An 8,961-nucleotide genomic window follows, 5' to 3' on the forward strand; every position below is an offset into this window, starting at 1 on the left:
GATCTTGCCAAAATGACCCTCCACATGTACAACTGCAGGCTGCCAAATTCCAAATATTTCATCTAAAATCTACTTTCGTCATTTAGGTTTTTTCATTTTGTATTTGCTCATCACATTCTCTGTTCTGACTCTGCAAAGTTTTACATTTAATGCTTATAAGTCATAGCCCCAGACCTCACCATCTCCAAGAAGCTTTCCTTTGCCAGGGTATTCAAAGTAGTCTTGGAAAGAATTAGGGAGTCATTGCATGGAAATAGTGGAAATCTTGAAATGACTTTTGGAGGGCACAGCCACATAGAAGAAATAGTAATTCAGACATGAGTGTGCATGGAGAAGTACAGAGCAAGAAATATATTCTCTTTGTCTCCTGAAGAACCATAGGATAATTATTTCTAGCACCAGGATAAAATTTCTGAGTACAACTTAAGGGGATTATTCTATCTGTTTTTTTTTCCCCACTCACTAACTCTTCCTTTCTCCTCTTTTATTTTGAATGTCCCTACATGTTCTTCAATGTCTAATTCATCCAATAAACTTTAAACTACCTACTCAGCCTTAGAAGTAAAGCATCTGAGACCATATATGTCCTTCTTCCCTTCCCATTTCAACCTTGGATTGCAATCAGAGCTAGGAAGTGACATCACTAGGGCTGAGGACCTAGAGCTAATGACTACTGGTTCCACTTAGGGAGAGGATGAAGAAGCCCATGAAGCTGAAGGGCAATGACAAAAACAGAGACCCAGCAGGACAAACTTTTCCCCAGGCTGCAGGACAGGTTCCCAGCATAGCACTATGGAGGCCCTCTTTGAAGAAGTAGAGGGATTGTTAAGGACCACCTAACTCTATAAACACACACAGATTTGTGAGACATATCTCTGAAGTATAATTTCAGACATCATTGATCTGAACCAATCTATGACAGATACCTCAAGGATGTATGCATTATTTTCCATTTTTATAGCATAGCTTTTAAAAATTCTTTAGATTGAGCTTAATTTGAGGAACTACTTTTGTACTCCCACTGACCCCCATTTGTCTCTGTCCTCAAGTTATTTAGATTAAATCTTAAGTTATTTAGAGTTTCTCTTTAAGTTATTTAGTTATTTAGATTAAATCATTAGTTGTTAAATTATTTAAAGTTACTAAGTTATTAGATTAATGTGAAGTTATTTTAGATTAAAGTTATCTTAATCTTAAATTATTTAGATTAAATTAGTTCCCACACCATGATTCAAATATCTGTGTACAGAATCTTTGCCCCAAAGTCCCTACATTTCAGTATGTATAATTGAAAACCCCAAATCATCTAAACTAAGCTGCAGATGATGGACTTTCTAGGTTCCCAACATCCACCCCATTTAATCTCCTATGGACAAATTTCTGCTTCTCTGTATGTCCAGTATGACCCAGCAAAAGATCTGAAAAGGCAAGAGTGTCCCAGAGCACAGGCTGTCACATGTATCTTTACCTGAGAAAGGATGTAGTCTCCACTTCCCCATTTTTAGACTACTTCAGATCTGAACTGAAGAGAAAGGTTCCCCTTACTCCTCCAACTTGCCCCCATGTTCTGGCTAATATCGGTATAGCTAATATATATATATATATAGGTAGCTCTTAGCTACCCTCTACCCAGACTCACTTACAGAGGATGTGAAACACGGGTCCAGTGATATTGGAGCTCTGGTTAGTTCCTGAAGTATCTGGTGTAGTTATAACTCCAGAGCCTCAGGGACTTTACGCTCTGGGAACTTCTCCATCCCTAATTCCTTGGGCCCATGAGGTCCTCTTAGGACAGATAAGTAGGCAGGTGTGAGAAGAAAATGACTTTGGTCCTCTCTTAAAGCAAAGAGCTCTGGCAATCCGACCCTATATTGACTGTGTATCCTGTGAGCAGTTAGTCTCCTGGTTGTAGGCCTATTGATTGACTGAAATTACCTGGATGGAAGACTACCTACTACTTCTTACTGTAGACTAAAAACTTAAATCAGTAGTGTGATTCAATCAAGACGTGTTCAGTTTAAGTCCACCTTTTGTTCCATTGATGTTAGATCATTGAAACCCCTGTATCACTGTGAAACACTGGAAGAGCTAGTTAATTGTAAATGATGCAATACCGTGTTCCTCTTGACTTTTATTTTCCAAAATTGCATTGTGAATCTTCTGTTTTGTTGTAGTGTTACAAAGTGACCCCTCTGCATTTGCTGATTGATGTAGTGTGATAGAAAATTGACCCTTCCGAACTGGCCCCTTCCCAGACGAGTTAAAATTACAGTATAATTTGCATCACGTTAAAATATTTTCCTTAGTGTCTGTTTTGCTCTCAACTTTATATTTGAAAGGTTCTAATTATTAATTAATGGTGTTGGAATTACTGTATTTTCCTTAGGAATTGAAAGTAACTCATCTTCATTAGCTTTAACCGCTATTTATCAGGTTGATGTGACTCAGTTGTCAGTATTATGGTCAACTATAATAATCTTAGTTTTGGTTTGTGCCTTTGATTAAATATAAAATTTTCACACAATAAAAAAAATTATCATAATGCCATCATAAAAGCTTTTATGATGGCATTATGATAATAATGCAAGAAAAACTTGAAACAAATATTCCTGAGAAAATACATTGTTATTCAGAGAGACAGTCCTACAGAAATTTTTTTTGTACTAAAGATTTTTAAAATATGAGGGACATACAACTGTATACTAGGAAACATCACTTGAAAAGCTTTACAATGAGGTAGAAACCAGAGATACAGTAGAACGTATCAATGAAACTAGAAGCTGGTTTTTTGAAAGAATCAATAAGATCGATAAAACATTGGCCACACTAATCCAAAAGAAAAGAGAGAAAGCCCAAATTAATAAAATTATGAATGAAAAGGGAGAGATCACAACTAACACCAAGGAAATAGAAACAATCATCAGGAATTATTACCAACAGTTATATGCCAATAAGATAAGCAACCTAGATGAAATGGATGCATTCCTGGAAAACTATAAACTCCCAAAATTGAACCAGGAAGAAATTGACAACCTGAATAGACCGATACCCAGTAACGAGATTGAAGCAGTGATCAAAAACTTCCCAAAAAACAAGAGCCCAGGACCTGACGGACTCCCTGGGGAATTCTACCAAACTTTTAAAGAAGTAACACCAATTCTCCTGAAGCTGTTTCAAAAAATTGAAGCAGAAGGAAAACTTCCAGATTCTTTTTATGAAGCCAGCACTACCCTGATCCCCAAACCTGGCAAAGACCCTACCAAAAAGGAGAGTTTCAGACCAATATCACTGATGAATATGGATGCTAAGCTTCTCAATAAGATCCTAGCTAACAGGATCCAACAGCACATTAAAAAGATTATCCACCATGACCAGGTGGGATTCATCCCTAGGTTACAAAGATGGTTCAACATTCACAAATCAATCAATGTGATAGAACAAATCAATAAGAGAAGAGAGAAGAAGCACATGGTCCTCTCAATTGATGCAGAAAAAGCATTTGAAAAATCCAGCATCTGTTCCTGATTAAAATGCTTCAAAGTCTAGGGATAGAGGGAACATTCCTGAACTTCATAAAGTCTATCTATGAAAGAACCATAGCAAATATCATCCTCAATGGGAAAAAGCTTGCAGCCTTCCCGCTGAGATCAGGAACACGACAAGGATGCCCACTCTCACCACTCTTGTTCAACATAGTATTATAAGTCCTAGCAATAGCAATCAGACAACAAAGAGAAATAAAAGGTATCCAAATTGGCAAGGAAGAAGTCAAACTGTCTCTCTTCGCCGACGACATGATTCTTTATATGGAAAACCCAAATGACTTCACCCCCAAACTACTAGAACTCATACAGCAATTCAGTAACGTGGCAAGATATAAAGTTAATGTACAGAAATCAGTGGCTTTCTTATACACTAACAATGAAAATACAGAAAGGGAAAATAGTGAATCTATTCCATTTACTATGTCACCAAGAACCATATGATACCTGGGAATAAACCTAACCAAAGAGGTAAAGGATCTGTACTTGAGGAACTACAGAACACTCATGAAAGAAATTGAAGAAGACACAAAAAGATGGAAGACCGGTCCATGCTCTTGGATCAGAAGAATAAACATTGTTAAAATGTCTATTCTGCCTAGAGCAATCTATACTTTTAATGCCATTCTGATCAAAATTCCACTGGTATTTTTCAAAGAGCTGGAGCAAATAATCCTAAAATTTGTATGGAATCAGAAGAGACCCCCATTGCTATGGAAGTGTTGAAAAACAAAAACAAAACTGGTGGCATCACGTTATCTGATTTCAAGCTCTACTACAAAGCTGTGATCACCAAGACAGCATGGTACTGGCATAAAAACAGACACATAGACCAGTGGAACAGAGTGGAGAGCCCAGATATGGACCCTCAACTGTATGGTCAAATAATCTTCGACAAAGCAGGAAAAAATATACAATGGAAAAAAGACAGTCTCTTTAATAAATGATGCTGGGAAAACTGGACAGCTATATGTAGAAGAATGAAACTCGACCATTCTCTTGCACTGTACACAAAGATAAACTCAAAATGGATAAAATACCTCAATGTGAGACAGGAATGCATCAGAATCCTAGAGGAGAACATAGGCAGTAACCTCTTTGATATCAGCCACAGCAACTTCTTTCAAGATATGTCTCCAAAGGCAGAGGAAACAAAAGCGAAAATGAACTTTTGGGACTTCATCAAGATCAAAAGCTTCTGCACAGCAAAGGAAACAGTCAACAAAACAAAGAGGCAACCCACGGAATGGGAGAAGATATTTGCAAATGACAGTACAGACAAAAGGTTGATATCCAGGATCTATAAAGAACTCCTCAAACTCAACACACACAAAACAGATAATCATATCAAAAAATGGGCAGAAGATATGAACAGACACTTCTCCAATGAAGACATACAAATGGCTGTCAGACACATGAAAAAATGCTCATCATCACTAGCCAGTAGGGAGATTCAAATTAAAACAACATTGAGATACCACCTGACACCAGTTAGAATGGCCAAAATTAGCAAGACAGGAAACAACATGTGTTGGAGAGGATATGGGGAAAGGGGAACCCTACACTTTTGGTTGAAATGCAAGTTGGTGCAGCCAACTTGGAGAACAGTGTGGAGATTCCTCAAGAAATTAAAAATAGAGCTTCCCTGCAATTGCACTGCTGGGTATTTACTCCAAAGATACAGATGTAGTGAAAAGAAGGGCCATTTGTACCCCAATTTTTATAGCAGCAATGGCCACGGTCGACAAACTGTGGAAAGAACCATGATGGCCTTCAATGAATGAATGGATAAGGAAGATGTGGTCCATATACACTATGGAGTATTATGCCTCCATTAGAAAGGATGAATATACAACTTTTGTAGCAACATGGACAGGACTGGAAGAGTTTATGCTGAGTGAAATAAGTCAAGCAGAGAGAATCAAGTATCATATGGTTTCACTTACTTGTGGAGCATAACAAATGATATGGAGGACATTGGGAGATGGAAAGGAGAAGGAAGTTGAGGGAAACTGGAAGGGGAGGTGAACCATGAGAGACTAGGGACTCTGAAAAGAACCTGAGGGTTTTGAAGGGGCGGGGGGTGGAAGGTTGGGGGAACCAGGTGGTGGGTAATAGGGAGGGCACATATTGCATGGAGCACTGGGTGTTGTGCAAAAACAATAAATACTGTTATGCTGAAAAAATAAACAAATGAAAATTTAAAAAAAAGCTTTAGTTTGCAATTGAACTTTGTGTGAATTAGTCACATCCCCACATTAAGGGAGCAAGCATCATTGGATTCTTTCTTTATTTTTTTATGTATTGTTTTACTTGAGTATGGTGGATATATGATTTTTTTTTAAAGATTTTATTTATTGAGGTGCCTGGGTGGCTCAGTAGGTTGAGGCCTCTGTCTTTGTCTCAGGTCATGATCCCAGAGTCCTGGGATCAATCCCTGCATCGGACTCTCTGCTCAGCGGGGAGCCTGCTTCCTTCTCTCTCTCTGCCTGCTTCTCTGCCTACTTGTGATCTCCATCTGTCAGATAAATAAATAAAATATTAAAAAAAGATTTTATTCTTTTATTTGGACACATGATGTTACATTAGTTTCAAGTGTACAACATAGTGATTTACCAAGTTTATATATTATGGTGTGTTCACTAATGTAGCTACCATCTGTCACCATCCACTGCCATTACAACATCATTGATCATATTCTCTATGCTGTGCCATCATCATAAGTTTCTATAAAGTCCTTTTTCTTTCTTTCTTTATTTTTTAAAAGATTTTACTTATTTATCTGAGAGAGAAAGAGAGCATGAGCAGGGGGAGGGGCAGAAAGAGAGGGACAAGCAGATTCCCCACCTACCAGGGAGCCTGAGGGACTCTCTCCCAGGATCCTGAGATCATGACTTGAGCTTAAGTCAGGCACTTAACTGACCAAGCCACCTAGAAGACCATTCTTTTGGTTTCTTTTTCTTTTTCTTTTTTTCTGCACATGTCAACATAGCTTCTATTTCTCTGCCCTTCAGAAAAGTGTAAACTTCAGTGTTCTTAAAATATGCCTTTCTAAATAATCTCTATTGTTCTCATTTATTTGCATGTTCATTTATAGGAGATAGGTTTCAAAATTGAATTTATATAAATGGTAATGGATTATAAATGTGAGGTTATACTTTGATTTCACTCACACTAAATTTTAAATGTTGCTCTGTGTAAGTCCACTTCATTATTTTTAACTGCTGTTCAGTTTCCATTTGTGCATCTTCCTTCTTTAGTCACCACTTCAGTGACCCATTATTTATTGTTAAAGAAAAATAATGTTGCTGTCAATAGCCTTGTACACTTCTCTTTATAGACCTAAAATAGCTCTATGTGCAGGAGTTTCTTTTATTCAGTTATGGTGTAAAAATATCTAATTTCACTAGCAATTATCAAATTTCTCTCCAAAATATTTACAAAATATCCCTAGAAATTCCTAAAGTTTTTTTTTTATTTTTCACATTTCTTAGATCATTTGATGCTATATATTTTTTAAGCTTGCTGGGTATAAAATAGTTATCTCATTACATTAATTTGAATATTTCCTGATAACTGAGATTTTTTTCATATATCATTTAGTCATTTGGGATTTCCATGCTGTGAATTTTATGCCAACATTACTCGCCTTTTAAAAAAATTAATTAATTAATTTCCTTTTTTAAAAATTTCTTTTCAACATAACAGTATTCATTGTTTTTTTTTTTTATTTGTTTATTTACAGCATAACAGTGTTCATTGTTTTGGCATCACACCCAGTGCTCCATGCAGTACGTGCCCTCCCTATTACCCACCACCTGGTTCCTCAACCTCCCACCCCCCCACCCCCCTGCCGCCCCTTCATAACCCTCTGGTTGTTTTTCAGAGTCCATAGTCTCTCATGGTTCATCTCCCCTTCCAGTTTCCCTCAACTCCCTCTCCTCTCCATCTCCCCATGTCCTCCATGTTATTTGTTATGCTCCACAAATAAGTGAGACCATATGATACTTGACTCTCCTTGCTTGACTTATTTCGCTCAGCATAATTTCTTCCAGTCCCGTCCATGTTGCTACAAAAGTTGGGTATTCGTCCTTTCTGATGGAGGCATAATACTCCATTGTGTATATGGACCACATCTTCCTTATCCATTCATCCGTTGAAGGGCATCTTGGTTCTTTCCACAGTTTGGCGACCGTAGCCATTGCTGCAATAAACATTGGGGTACAAATGGCCCTTCTTTTCACTACATCTGTATCTTTGGGGTAAATACCCAGCAGTGCAATTGCAGGGTCATAGGGAAGCTCTATTTTTAATTTCTTCAGGAATCTCCACACTGTTCTCCAAAGTGGCTGCACTAACTTGCATTCCCACCAACAGTGTAAGAGGGTTCCCCTTTCTCCACATCCTCTCCAGCACACGTTGTTTCCTGTCTTGCTAATTTTGGCCATTCTAACTGGTGTTAGGTGGTATCTCAATGTTGTTTTAATTTGAATCTCCCTGATGGCTAGTGATGATGAACATTTTTTTATGTGTCTGATAGCCATTTGTATGTCTTCATTGGAGAAGTGTCTGTTCATATCTTCTGCCCATTTTTTGATATGATTATCTGTTTTGTGTGTGTTGAGTTTGAGAAGTTCTTTATAGATCCTGGATATCAACCTTTTGTCTGTACTGTCATTTGCAAATATCTTCTCCCATTCCGTGGGTTGCCTCTTTGTTTTGTTGACTGTTTCCTTTGCTGTGCAGAAGCTTTTGATCTTGATGAAGTCCCAAAAGTTCATTTTTGCTTTTGTTTCCTTGGCCTTTGGAGACATATCTTGAAAGAAGTTGCTGTGGCTGATATCGAAGAGGTTACTGCCTATGTTCTCCTCTAGGATTCTGATAGATTCCTGTCTCACGTTGAGGTCTTTTATCCATTTCGAGTTTATCTTTGTGTACGGTGTAAGAGAATGGTCGAGTTTCATTCTTCTACATATCGCTGTCCAGTTTTCCCAGCACCATTTATTGAAGAGACTGTCTTTTTTCCATTGGATATTTTTTCCTGTTTTGCCGAAGATTATTTGACCATAGAGTTGAGGGTCCATATCTGGGCTCTCCACTCTGTTCCACTGGTCTATGTGTCTGTTTTTATGCCAGTACCACACTGTCTTGGTGATCACAGCTTTGTAGTAAAGCTTGAAATCGGGTAACGTGATGCCGCCAGTTTTGTTTTTGTTTTTCAACATTTCCTTAGCAATTCGGGGTCTCTTCTGGCTCCATACAAATTTTAGGATTATTTGCTCCAGCTCTTTGAAAAATATCGGTGGAATTTTGATCGGAATGGCATTAAAAGTATAGATTGCTCTAGGCAGAATAGACATTTTAACAATGTTTATTCTTCCAATCCAAGAGCATGGAAGAGTCTTCCATCTTTTTGTGT

Source organism: Meles meles, chromosome 8, assembly GCF_922984935.1.
Source record: "Meles meles chromosome 8, mMelMel3.1 paternal haplotype, whole genome shotgun sequence".
NCBI lineage: Eukaryota > Metazoa > Chordata > Mammalia > Carnivora > Mustelidae > Meles > Meles meles.